General features: G+C 35.5%; 1 pseudogene; it reads left to right on the top strand.

Annotated features, from left to right (window-relative positions):
* The first annotated feature begins 886 nt into the window (after positions 1 to 886).
* The window catches only part of LOC119534920, a 145,557-nt pseudogene continuing 131,493 nt past the window's right edge, over positions 887 to 14,950 (top strand).

Below are 14,950 nucleotides of genomic sequence, written 5' to 3'. Positions count from 1 at the left end.
CACACTGAAATATTTTTTTACTAGTAGTGTGGCATTATCAAAAGGCTTGGGAATTTGCTTCATTAAAGTCCCTTTTTAACAAAGCCACCACCACCTTAAAGGCTTCTCTATTTCCCCTCTTTGGAAACAATTCTTCCCTCTCCTGAAGTTTCATATCATTATACTGAAACTTGTAATATACTCTGCTGTAGTGTATTTTTAATCCATCTATTATCTTTGCTGGGTTACAAACTGCTAGAGTGGTTCTTGCTCACTTTTGGAATGCTTTCCAAAAGACTGGTGAGCACAGCCTGTGGCACTCAGATATGTGTTGACTGAATTGTCTTAGGATTTGGAAATATATATGGAGTCACATTAGAAATTATCCTTTATCCTACTTACAGAACATGTTCCATTAGGTAAACACGGATTAAAGAGCAAATCACCCGAACTACTTGCCAAAAATTCTCCATAGTATACACCACATCAAATCAAATACTTATAATTTAAATTGATGTTATATAATGTTCCTGGCTTTGCTGATAATCTTCTTTCCCTCCCCCTCCCTATCCGCTCCCCTTCTCCCCCCCCCTGCCCCCACCTCTCTCTCTTTCTCTTTCTACAGACACACACACATGTAGGTCATATATGTATGTGTGTATATATATATATATATATATATATATATATATATATATATATATATTTGAAAAAGTCATAGAGGCTGAAATATGACCTAAGTACATAATCACTCAATTAAATGGAATTAAACAATTGGTAACAATAGTTACCATTGAGTAACTATTTATTGACTTGTTGGCTTAAATTGAGTAAGATTGACTACATATAAACAACCAAGCATTTGTTGTTAGGCATCACTACGTGCATTCGAGGAGCTGGACTAAATATGAACATCTTCATGATTTTGTTAATATGTACAGGTTTGTTTAAATTTTGATATTTCCTTTACTCTTAAGAAACTATTGTTTAAGTGTTATTAAGGAATTTAAATCTCTGCTCAGAGCCTTGCAGATCGAATATTTCTCTCTTGCTCTCTCTTATTCTCATTCTCACTCTCTTTATGTGTGTGTGCTTAAATAAAGATCACAACTCAACAGTTGAATTATTTCAAGAATTACTAAACTTTTGTAATATTTCTTACTTTAGGGTCCTCTTTTCATAAAGTAATGTGCTATATCAATTCTTTATTATGTAATAAGCAGTCATATGAAATATTCTGTATTAATTTATGACTCTTTTTATGTTGAACTATTTTCTCTGGATATTTTTTATATTCCCTTTTATTCACAAAGTACATACCCTGGAAGTAAATTTCAAGATATGCCTATTTCTGCTTTTTGCTATAGAGGTGTACCATTATGCAATTTACAATGCATCACAACTAAACCAAAAACAGAGCCTCTTTACTTTCTAATAAAAAGAAAAGCAGTGACAATAATTAAGTAAATTGAAGCAGAAAGGATTGATATTTCCCTGAGTTTTACAACTAGCATTTTAATTACAATACAAGAAATTTATTTTGGACATATAGCCTATGCTAATCTACAAAATGATTTGATTGAAATGACAAATTAAAAGAGGGCATTAGTCAAACTGAACTAACCGTCTACATAGTAGTGGTTAAATATACCTGTTGAACAGAGGAATGAACTAAAGATGATCAAGAACTAAAGCTGGGATCTTCACTTCTTCTTTCCCCAAGTCTATGTTTTGCATAGCACAACACAGAAAAAAATATTGAAATGTGATTTAAAGGAAAAAAACATTGTCTCAGTTTTAGATAAAATTTTCCCCTCTAACAATTTTAGCAACAGATCTAATTCACTGGGGGCAAATTACACACAGAGTGTATTAATGTATTAATAAGTTGTTCATTTTAGCATTTTTTCTTCATATTACTTAAGAAGTCTTTCTTTGGAATCTCTTCCAATGTTTTCCCACATCGCAGCAGAAATTCAGATGTTAATTAACCCCAGTGAATTTGCCTGAAAACATGCTTCCTGGGACACAATTAGGTTGGGCTTATGATAAAGATGTGGCTGGAAAAGCAGATGTCTACCACTTTCTGAATAAAACAAAGGATTTTATCATTGATGCAAGTAAATGATTTTAGTAATCATATTTTCATTTACTTTACATGTATTACTATGTAAAGTTTAGACTTTAACATTATTTAGTTAAACCTGAGTAGTATATTTGGAATAGCTACGGATATTTATATAAACACTTAACTTTTTAAGAAGTTTCCTATTCCTACCATGAACCACATTTGTGATACCCTAATTTTGCCACACACATTGTTTCCTGAAAATATAAAACACTTTATTCATTTAATAGGGATTGTATTCACCTAATTCTTCTAAGAGGGAGAAAATCCTTTGAATACGAGAACAGAAGATCCACAATTTATCTTTTTATATCAGTGTCAAGAACAATTTAAAAAATATTCTAGCCAGTGGATTGAAATTTTCCTGAAAAGGAAGTATTAGTAAATTAGTGAGTTAAAGCAGGGGACATGTGTCCTGCTTTGTGCTCACCACAGCATCCACTACTTGACCAAGCAGTTCACACAGTAGGTCCTCGGTAGAATCAATGCAAAAAAAAGAAAAAGAAAAAATACAGAGTCTCTTGGTTAAAATCAACAAAGAAAAAAACCTCTGTTTTCACAATCAATAATCCAACCAATTTCAGCTACAAATGCAAATGCAAATGGTGTTTCCGAAGTCCTCTGGAATGGCATCAATCTATTTTCTTAAAGGGGACACTTTATACTCAGTATGGTATTTCTACAGAAATAAAATTAACTAGATGTTAATTTTGAAACTGAGAATTTAGCATAGCTGTGTTGCAGGTCAAATAGCTGTCTAACTGTGTATGTTTTGTATTGTGTTTAGGAAATGTCAAAATATTGCCTGACATGACTGTTATAAATTTAAGAAAATATCATGAAAACCTGGTGTCAGTTCGCTTGAATGCTTCACCTGTGGCTCAGCCCAGCTCCACAGTGAGAACAAGCCCATCCTCTTTCCCACAGAAGTGAATTCTGAGTTATTTCTCTCTAACCTTTATTGACTCACTTTCCTCTCAGTAACTGAGGACCATGCTTTATGCCTCCAAATTCCAAATGAAATGTGAACCCTCTGTTTCTTCTCAACTAGGCTCATGATGCTGGAAACCCTTCCTTTACGGGAATTTCTGGTTCCTGCGGACAGATTACTGTAATGCCCACCTCCTCAGACTTCCTGATTGCCTGCTATTTGGATCCAAGACAATTTTTTTTTTTTTCTGTTTGATATCTGCTAGAAGTGACAGCACAAATCCTGACCTGAACCCCCATCCCCACCCCCACCCTCCTTGTACTCTCTTTACCTTGCCAGGTGGAAATATCTGAATCTAATTATATGGAAAACTTGTATCCACCTGTTCTAGTTTGCTCATGCTGCAGAATGCAAAACAACAGAGATGGATAGGCCTTTATAAAACGGGGGTTTATTTCACTACACAATTACAGTCTTAAGGCCACCAGGCGTCCAAGGTAACACATCAGCAATCGGGTACCCTCACCGGAGGATGGCCAATGGCATCTGGAAAACCTCTGCTAGCTGGGAAGGCAGCTGGCATCTGCTCCAAAGCTCCGGCCTCAAAACGGCTTTCTCCCAGGACGCTCTTCTCTAGCAAGCTCGCTTCTCTTCAAAACATCACTCCCAGCTGCACTCTCTTTTCTCTCTTTGAGTCAGCTCATTTATATAGCTCCACCAATCAAGGCCCACCCCGAATGGGTGGGGCCACACCTCCATGGGAACATCTCATCAAAATTATCTCCCACAGCTGGGTGGGGCACACTCCAAGCAAATCTAACCAACACCAAAACTTCTGCCCCACACAAGACTACAAAGATAATGGCATTTGGGGGACACAATACACTCAAACCGGCACACCACCTAAACTCATGATCTCTCGTATCCCTCTTATCCTTGGTTGTTGACTAAGAAGAAATCTCCTCCAAACAAGTATATATATCCTCTTCTCTATTCTCATCCCTGTACTACTTCAAGCTTCCTCTTCCCTAACCTAAACTTATACTTTTTCTTGCATTCTCATACCTTTCAGTTATGTGCTCTGAAATCCCCATTGTAGGGCCAATAAATAAATAAATAAATAAATCCCCTCAGTTCCTCAACCTATTTAGTGATATTTCTCTACCTCCTGCCGTAACTGAAATTTGCTGTCCCATGAGGACAACCACTGCATGCCTCAAGCTAATGTTATTCATTCTCCCACACATCTCATATCTCTGGTCAGGAAGTGGGGAGTCCGCATTCTTTTCACTCCCCAAAGCTAATAACTGACCATTTACTTGGATGCTCTTTGGAAACTCCCGTGCTTGTTTGGAGCTCAGAGTATTTGGCTCCTTACCAAACTTACTAATCACTCCCCCTCAAACCCTGGGGACTTGCATATCTGGCTCACAGCTTTTCTCCCTCTCTCAAGGTCTGCCACCATCTCTTGAGTTACTTCAATATTCACATTATAGCCCATTCAGCTTCCACCAGGTACTCAATTCTTTTACCTTAACTCTAGTGACTCTAAAATATGCATTCTTCCAAGGCCATGGCCAGGACTTCATCATCACTCAGAATAGTTTCGCCTCTGCCCTCTTAATCTCAGACATCTCACTCTGAGCACAAATACTTTCTTTTCAGTTTTATATTCAGTTATTCCTACTATACTGTTTAGTCAACATTGTTAAGGCTGCCAGTCCATTGATTTACTTTCTCTATCACTCATCTCTTCTCTTTAGTTCCCTATCTGGCATTATATCCCATCTTTCAATCTCTCCTTGACAATATCCTCAGATAAATTGCCCTATATTTCTTCTACCCAGGGTAACTTCTACCTAGGAAAATTCCAACATGAAATGAATCTAACTGTTGATATTTCATGCTATGCCTCAGCTGAAGAACATTGTTAGAGAAAAATCACATGAAATAACATGTAACAAATTCAGTGTCTACCTTTTACTTGGTCCAATATACTTCCTTGTGATTCTTCAGATTTTCTCTAGTCAGAACTCTCTTCCATTCCCCAACTTGACTATTTCAAATTTTCTCTAGTATTGTCTCAAATCTCTGACTCATCTAAAACCTTTTTCTCTTGCCAGATGAACTCACTAGACATATCTCAGAAAAAACATAAGCAATGAGGTGAAAATTTCCTTCTATTTTCACATATAGACAGTTCATTTTTTGCATTTATCCCTTTTTTCTGCTCTTCTTGCAAAGGAAAATGTATAATTTCTTTTGTCCATTTCAATCCCCTTCAACTTTGTTCTGAGTTTCATTTCATTTTTTCTCCTTATCTTGCTGCACTGATAATACCCTTTTCCCTATATTTTCTCCCACTATGCTGGTTCTCTCCCATGAAATTTAAAAGTCTTTTAAACCTCTTTCAACTTAATAAAATCCATTCTTGCCCCACATCCCTCTCCATTTATTGCCTTCTCCTCTATTTGCCAAACATCTTTAATGAATTCTCTAAGCCACTTTTTCTACTTATACACCTTCCATTAACTCCTTAACAAAGTTCAGTATGGTTTCTGATACATCATTCCACCAAGACTTCCCATCATATCAATTTTCTTTACTGTAAAGATGATGACATGTTTCGGTCCTCATCTCATGTAATTCTCTCTACAGTATTTAAAAATAAAAATCACTTCTTACTTTTTGAAATACTCTTCTTTTGATTCTAAGGACATTGTGCTCTGCCAGTTTTCCCTACCCTTCCTTCTCCTCCTCATCCTCTTCCTTATTCTTTTTGACATAGTCTCTTCCTCTGTTTATTCTGTATGTGTTTGCATTATTCAGGGCTCTGTATGTTCCCTTTTCTTCACACATTCTAGCAGAACAATCTCATCTACTCCCTGAACTTTAACTACAACATAGATTCTGATGAATTGCAAATATACATGCAAAGCTCAAACATCATGACTGAACTCCAGACTAATATACTAATTCATCAATATATTCACAGTCATCTTAAATTCAAATATTCAAATCTGGACTGATTATCATCTCTCAAAACCTACTCCTACTTTTACCTTTGTAAAAGAAACCCGGTCAGGGTCAGATGGAGCCAAACATAGGACACGTAATCCTCAGCCCACCCAAATAATCATTTTGTTTTGCAGAACATCACAAACACAATCATGTGGTAGCTTTGCTGCCATCTACCCTTCAGAAAACTGTGTAATATGCATGTATTACTGTCTTCATCCCTTCCTTCCACCTCCGTTCAGTCACCAAATCCAATGAATTCTAAATCTTTGGTATATTTCTCATCTCCACTATCACTATCACAAGTTACTTCACCATCATCTTCCCTCTAGATTATTGCTGCCAACCTCCTAACTTGTCTTCATTCCTCCAGACTTCCACAATTATTTCTACACTGACTTGGTAATTTTATTAAAGGATATAATTGATCATATCACCCCCCCCCCCCCCATAACTCTTTGATAGCTCTCCATTGCCTTCAGGGTAAAACCCAAACTCTTTAAAATGACATATAAATCTTTTAAAATGTGGCTCCTTTTTCTCTTTCCAGATGCAAAAGATGGCACTCTTCACTCCATGTTCTACACATCTGTCAAAATACACTACTCTAATGAAAAACTTTGCTTTGCCTCTAGGCCTTTGAGCACGTCTTGCCTTCTGCCAAGAATGCATTTGCCTTCACTATCCCCTTCATCTGACCAATACTTTCATATCTTTCATGTGTGAGTTCAGAAATAATCCTTTCTAGGAAGTAATATCAGCATCTACTCTGCTTCCAACATTAGGTAAAATGCTCCTGGTATACAATTTAAAATCTCCCTTTCTTTACCAATTTGTTTCTTGTCATGTGTTTCACCAAAGGAATCTCTTGAGCATAAATGCCATGCCTGATTTATATCTTTTATATTCCCATGTATGTCCCTATACTAATAGATCCTTGATTGCATTTCTAATTCTTCACCCAACTCTTCAAATCTGCATGCCCTTTCTAACAGTTATCTAGTTCTGCATAACAAACTACTCCAAAATACAATGGCTTAAAACAACACTGAATTTTTTTTTTCTTACCACTCTGTGAGTTGGCTCAATGGTTCTTCTACTGTTCTTACCTGGGCTAACTCATGAGGCCACATTCCAAAGCTTTGGTCTAGCCCGTGTTACCCTCTGAAACCTCACAATGGCCTCTAATTTAATCAAACCCTGTGTTTGGCTTCTCTGGCGTACTAAAGCCTTCTGATGCTATTCCCAGTGACTCACCTACAGAAACCTGGGGCCACAGGAGCACTGGTTAAATTTACATTATCAGAAATGCTCCCTTTGATAGCCAGTGCCTCTATCCCCCAGAAGGATCCAGCTGTTTCTATTGAGCCTCAAGTTGTTTGATACATTTTCAATACTAGTACTGGGACTTTTCCTCCATTGTATTCTTGACACCAAAGATAAGGGGTAAAACATCTTTCCTGAACTAGCGGAGTCAAGAGAACCTCACATGATCATTCAGTCAAGTTTTAGTTCAATTAATCTGGCTGGAGGAGACCCATTAGGAGACAATGTCAAAAACCACCAGTGTTTGAAGCTATTAATATTCCCCACAGGCTTGATCCAACACGACACTTTGAGATTGTCTCTTGTTCTGTTTAGAAGGGATACATAGGCTCCACTTCAATTTGAAAGCAGTTCTACATTGTTTTTGTTATGATCTGATTTTCCTTTACTGTTATTATTCCATAAAATTGAAGGAAAAAAAAGAAGTTCTGCAAAAACTTGTAGGAAATTTGTGCAACTTCCTCACCGACACATCCTCATTAGGTCCAAAGAGACTCAATTTTTGTCTTTATTAAATCCATTAGGTAAGCTTAGTTAGTATGTATTTTAAAAAGATGTGCATAGTGATAATCATGACTTTCTCCAAATGAAGAATAATCTTTTCTCCCTTAATTCCATAGCTTTCCTCTACAGAGTATTGGAAACATTTCATTATTTTAAAAAAGATTTTCTTTGCTAAAATTATGATAATTTCTAAATATGCCCAGTTTTAGTGGAACTAATCTTGTCAATAATAACAATGTAAAAAAGCATTGTTTTTACTAGAGTCTGTGTTTTAGTTCCTTTGTCTGTACTATTTTTTTTTTTTTTTCACCGTTAAACAGTTGATTATTTTATATTCAGGTCTTAGGCTAGCCCAGCAGGGAATTAATTGCAATTAGTAGGATATATAAGTGCTTTCCTGAGGCAGCATACTTCCATTGAAAACAGGAAATTCTTCATGATAAAGTCTCAAAATTAGGTCAAACTTATTTTAAGATGTTAGGACCACATCATCATAACTGAGATTGGATATAAACAAACATGCAACTATTTTTTCTCTGTTGATAAAAAGTAGACAGTTGTAATGATAATATGATTCCTGTTGTGAAGGGTCCCTATAATCTTTGGAAACTGCTTTAATGAAAATGTTTGATATCAAAGTTGGTTTACAAAAATAGAATTCCCAAAACATATTGAAAAGGAACTAAGCAATCTATTAATATTTACTCTAATTTACATATTTTAAATGTTTTCCTTGAGAGGTGATTAAAAAATAAAAATTGGGACTGTTTTATTCTTTTTCATTCTTTCCTTCAATTAAACATTCATATGATGCTTCATAAATGTGTGGCATTGGGTATGTCATGCTACTTCTTTGTTAGGTTCTATAAATGAAGGAGATAAAGCATATAATTCTGAATTCTTTCAAGACTCAAAAAGTATGTTTTTATATATTGATGGTAATTATTTTTCTTGGATTTTCTCTTTACTAGGTTCTGGTATAGTCACTTCAACCAAAATTTTTAATTATGAAACTGATCCAAGAAGGTTTCTACTGATAGTTGATGCTGGAGGACCCTGGAGACATAGTTTGATCATAAATATTATTGAAGTCCCTGAACCTCCAGACTGTACTGCTGATCCCCAGTTTTCTTCAGGCACAGGTATAATACATCAATTTCCTATGGTTTACTTCCAAGAGCTATCTATGATGAGGGAATTCAGGAATAATTCTTAAATTAGAGATGTTCAGGGAGTTTTATTATGTGTATAATGTGTGTTTATACAAATATACAAAAACACATGTTCAGACATTCATGTATATAAGATACATATAATATCTCTATGGAATAGATTGAAAACAAGGTTTACTATATAGAAATTCTAATTCCATGAATTAGAGGTTAAAGAGAAAATTTTTAAATTATAGAAATAAATACATTATCTAGGGAACTGAGACAGGAAAGAAGAAAAATAAGTAAGAGGTTTTGATAACTTAAAATATAAATTTAACTCTATTTCTGAAAATGCCTCAAAGAGTAATTTATATTAATACCTGAAGTTTCAAACAATATTTTCATTTCATAAAGAACACATTTCTATTTTTTAATGAAAGTTTTGCAAGCTAAAAGATTTCCAGAATATCTCCCTTCATATCATTATAATATCTTTAGTAATTTATGTAATAAAATTCTTGAACCAGAGCATGCTGTCGATTTCTTGCTATGAATTATCTAACCATAATGGAAACAAGTTTCTTTATACTTTATGTTAGACATTTTCTGATTTCAAGATTTATGTATCATTTTCATGACCATATTCAACAGATATTTATAGATCAAATTTAAGCACCAGAAGCTGTGTTAGGTTCAGGGAATTAAAAGGTGTAACAAAATTAAAGGGACTTATTCTCAAATAGTTTATAATCTAGTAGAGACACAGCCATTAGTCAAGTAATAATAAACATAAGTGAACATTGCAATTTTTATATAGTGATATAACTAAGAAATATACTATTATGAAAGCAAATTATGTATGTGTTTGTGTATGGGCATTAGCCTAGTCAGTCATAAAGGAAACTTTCACTAAAAATTGACTTTAGCTCTAACTTTAATTTGAGTAAACACATAAAAAGAGAGGGAGCAGTGTTTGATGCAGAGGGAAATGGATGTACAAATGCTCTGAGGCAGGATGGAGCATGGTGAGCAAGAAGAAATGAAAGACCAGTGTGATTGAAATAGAGAGGGCACTTAATAATATGGTACTACATGATTCTAGAAAGGTAATAAGGGGTACTTTAAGAATGTTGATCTTTCTACCAACGGTATTGGGAATCCTTTGAAGTATTTTAACCATATAAGGATTTCAATCAGATCCATCTGGTTGAGTGTTGAGAAAGATTAGGGCACAAATGTAGAAGAGGTGTCAGCAACCGTTATAAAATGCCAGATAGTAAATATTTTAGACTTTGCAGGCTAAAAGGCAAAACCAATATTATGTAGCATTTACATAGCAAGGGAGAAAACAAATTTCTATAATTTATTGACAAAACTTAAAAAGATACTATAATAATAATGTTTAATATTTGTAATATAGGTCTAATAATGAGGAGAATGGAACTTCTTTTGGAGAAAGGATAGCATATTCTCTTAATTGGATGAGGTTAAATAACTCACTATTCATAAATAGCTTTTCTTGCTTTGTTAACAAGCTAGCTACTTAGAATCTTACTTTGGGTGCTGTCTCATTTTTGTTTTATTTTTTTCTGTGTGTGTGTGAATAAATTCTCACATGATAAGATATTTTATTTTAAATTTGCCAATTTTTCTGACCATTGATTTCCTGTCAACTTGGAGTATAGAGAGAAGTGCTTAGTCTTATAATTCCAATATGTAATGTATTCTTTTAGCACAGCTATAATATAATACAGAATAAACACCATGTTTTGCCATATAATGCAGTAAAATAATCCACACCACACCTTGCCTTAAAAGTGTGGCATCCAAAGTCCACTTCTCTTTTCTTGTTTTGACATGATGGTAGGCATGGTAATAAAAAATAATATGGCACTTAGAAGGCTGTTAAGTTGTGGCTGCTTGATTGCACTTTATACTATGGGAAGTGATAAGAGCACCATATATGATCTCTATCTCAACTACTTAACTCCGCTGTTGTACTGCAAACATAGCCATAGACAATACGTAAATGAATGGGTGTGTCTATAATCCATTAGCACCTTCAATATGAACACTGAAATTTGAATTTCATATCAATTTCAATTGTCACATAATATTATTCCTCTTTTGATCTTTTTAACATTTAAACATGTAAAAAACACTCATCACACAGGCCATACAAAAACAGGTGGTGAGCCAGATTTGACTCATGGACTACAGTTTGTGGATCCCTAGAGTAGAAAGAGGAAGACCAGTTATCAGGCTATTCCAGTAATTCAGACAAATAATGACGTGGGGAGATGATGGAGATAAAGAGAAAAGGAAAATCTTGAGATATTTAGAAAATAAATGAATCTGTAATGGATTAAATATGAGGTGTAGAGAGGAGGACTCTGAGGTTTCTGATTTGCATAACTTGGATCAGAGATCCTCAACTAAGATAGGAAAACCTAGAAATTGACCATGTTTAGAGAGAAAAATCATGAGTTCAGTTTGAACACGTTACGTTTGACTCTCCTTTGTAAGACAAAGGAGAGATTTAAGTAGGCAGTTGAGCTTAGAGGAGAGCTCTTTTTTATGGTATAAATGTTTTGTAATTGAAACCATGGCTATGGATGAGATAACTCAGCCAGAGACTAGAGAATTAGAAGAAAGCAGGGCACAGGGCCAAACTCCTACACTTAACGACATGGGGAAAAAGCTCAGGTTGCCAGGAGACTAAGAAGCAGCAGCTAAGGTTGTGGAAAAAGGAGAGGGCTATGCCACCAATGGTAAAGGAACAGAGAGTGTTTCAGAGAGTGTGGGTGCTTAGTAAAGCTGAATTCCAAAGTCAACTAAACTGAGGAATTTAAATGTCCTCTCTAGTTAGAGACATGAAGATAATGATAACTAATGAACCTAATGTGATATATTTTAGCATTATAGAGGTTGAAGCCAGAATGGAGCAGATCAAGGTAAATCGAGGTAGAAACAGTATTCATTTTTAAAAGGAGACACAAGTATTTTTACAAGGGGAGAATCCTCTTGACTGAGAGGCTGAAGACACTTGAAAGAGAAGGTACGAGAAATGGGATCAAAGCGCAGGTGGGATCAATCAGTCTGTCTATCTAATCTACCTATCTACATATCTCCTAATAATTTATATTTCTAGATCTGCATTCTTATTTATATTTATATTTAACATTTCAAAATACCCAAAGCTTTAAGTTTTCAGATGTTACCTACAACTCCCATCTCTGAAAAAAGTATTAGTAAATTGGGTCTCCCAGCTTACTTGAGTTCACAGCTGGAATTTTCTTTATTGCTGCCATTGAAATAGAGTACTCTGAAAACAGGTTTTATTATCTTTTGGTTTGAAAAATTATAAATTTCTTTTGAAAATATAAAAGAAATAGAAATTTTACCTTTTGAGGTTTGAACCATATAAACCAAAATCAATTATTTGTTTACTTAAATGAGTCAATCTAAAATCGTTCTGAGTTGATTATACAACTGAACTAAGATTTTTCTATATGCATCTCTATTATATTATGCTAACATATTAGTTCCCTTAAAAATTGCACCAAGAACATTGTTTGCATTCTGAAACACACTGTTAATCTATTATGTTGAAACAAAAACATTAATTTTCTAATTTTCACTGCTAAGGGCAGCATTCCTTGACAGCCATTGCATCACACACACATATTCCAAGATACACGTTGTTCCGGTTTGCTCATACTGCCCATTATGCATAATACCAGAAATGTATTGGCTTTTATAAAGGGGGTTTATTTGGTTACAAAGTTCCAGTCTTAAGGCCAGAAAATGTCCAAGGTAAGTAACTTCACCAAAGGATGGCCGTCATTGTCCAGAAAACCTCTGTTAGCTTGGAAGACTTGTGGAGGGCCTCCGCTTGCTCCCAGGTTACATTTCAAAATGGCATTCTCCAATATGTTGCTCTTGGGGCATTTAGTCCTCTCTTAGCTGCATCTCCTCTTCAAAATGTCACTCTCAGTTGCTCAGAGGTCCTCTGTATTTGAACTCCTTTTTGTATGGCTCCAGTGATTTAATTCAGACCCACCCTGAATGGGTGAGGTAACACCTCCATGGAAATTATCCAATCAGAGATCTTGCTCACAGTTGATTGAGTCACTTCTCCATGGAGACACTCAATCCAAGAATTACAATCTAATCAACACTAATACACCTGCCCCCACAAGATTGCTTCAAAGAACATGGCCTTTTGGGGGACATAATACATCCAAGCTGGCACACACATGTTCAAAATTGATGTTGTCTATGAAGGTAAATAAGAAATAGCTGGAATCCTGTCATGGTTTTTCTCTTTCTCATTGGTCAAAGGGTGAGGCTACAGGTATCTACCAGGCTTTTCTGTGCTGAAAGTCTCCTATTGTCACAAACCCCTCTGGTCACTGAAGGACCTTGAGCCTTACAACCAGCTACTTCCTGTTTTCCATTCCCAGTGGTATGGAATAGTGGTAAAAGGTGTGCACTTAAGTATGACAGACTGGTAGCTGGAGGATGTGGGTTAAGTCATGGAATGCTGTAATAATGATTTTGCCTTATCTCAGAACTTACTGACCATTCAAGAAACTGCCACTTTGATATTTTCAGACAGTTTTTTCCAGAGGTACTTAGAATTTTCAAAGGGATTCCTATGCATAAGGAATGCTCTTTCCCTGCCAAGGGAAGTAAAAATAGTCAACTGTGTACTTGCTGAAAGAAGTCAAGTAAGATGGACGCTGAATGTCCATTGGGTTTGGCAGCATGGAGGCTTTTGATAGCTTAAGAGTTGGTGTTTTTTTTTTTTGATTAAAGGGACAGAACTGCTAGTAGAGTGGACTAAAGCCTGAGAAATACATAAAACTCTGGCCCTGAAAGGTAGGAAAGAGATAGGACTGTAGATAAAGTATGGCTGGGGTCAAGGGTGTTTTTTCAATGGAAGAAACTTGAGCATGTTTAAATGCTAATGAGACAGAGCTGTTAGTGAGGAAGTAGTTGAAGATAGGAGATAAATATAATCAAGCCCTGAGAAAGCAGAAGGGGATTATCCTTGGTGATAAGATGGTCCTTTCCTTCCATAAAATGAGGGAAGAAGGTGCCCATGTAAATGCGTTTGTACATTTTAAGGGAGTAAGGTGAGATATCACTAGTCTAAGGGTAACAATTAACTCCACGCAGTAAACCGGGAGATACTCTGTGTTGAGTGACAAAGGAACGTGGTAAGCAGTTTCAGGTAAAAGGCAAGGTTTGAAATTTTTATATGGTTTAAGGACACATAGCTTATTATAAAATTAGTTTTGTTTTTTAATGTCTAGAATAGGCAAATCCAAAGAGAAAGTAAATTCGTGATTGCCAGGGGCTGAGGAGGTGTGAAATTGGGAAACATGAGGAGATTGGGATGTGATAGTTTAAGGATACAGGGTATATTTTTGTTTTTTTGTTGCCTTTATTAATTAGAGAAGTTGTGTGTTCGCGGAACAATCATGCATAAAATACAGGATTCTCATGTACTGCCGATTATTAACACACTGCATTGTTGTGATACATTCGTTACTTTTGATGATAGGACATTTTTATAATTGTACTACTAATGATAGTCCCTGATTTGATTTAGGATTTACTATTTGTGATTTACTATTTCTGCCATGCAGTTCCGTGGATTTCTTGTTTTAATTTTTATTCTAGTTACACAAAACTGAAAATTTCCCCTTTTAACCATATTCAAATATATAATTCTGTACTGTTAATTACATTCACAGTGTTGTGGTACTTTAACCAGCATCTGGTGCCAAAACTGTTCCATTGTCCCAAATAGAAACTCTGCAATTTTAAGCCTTAACTCCCTATTCTCTACCCCCGCCCCATCCCCTAGAAACCTATATTCTAGATTCTGACTCTACTAGT

Source organism: Choloepus didactylus, chromosome 5 (genome assembly GCF_015220235.1).
Source record: "Choloepus didactylus isolate mChoDid1 chromosome 5, mChoDid1.pri, whole genome shotgun sequence".
Lineage (NCBI taxonomy): Eukaryota > Metazoa > Chordata > Mammalia > Pilosa > Megalonychidae > Choloepus > Choloepus didactylus.
The sequence above is the reverse complement of the archived record's forward strand: the minus strand, read 5'-3'. Positions and strand labels throughout refer to the sequence as shown.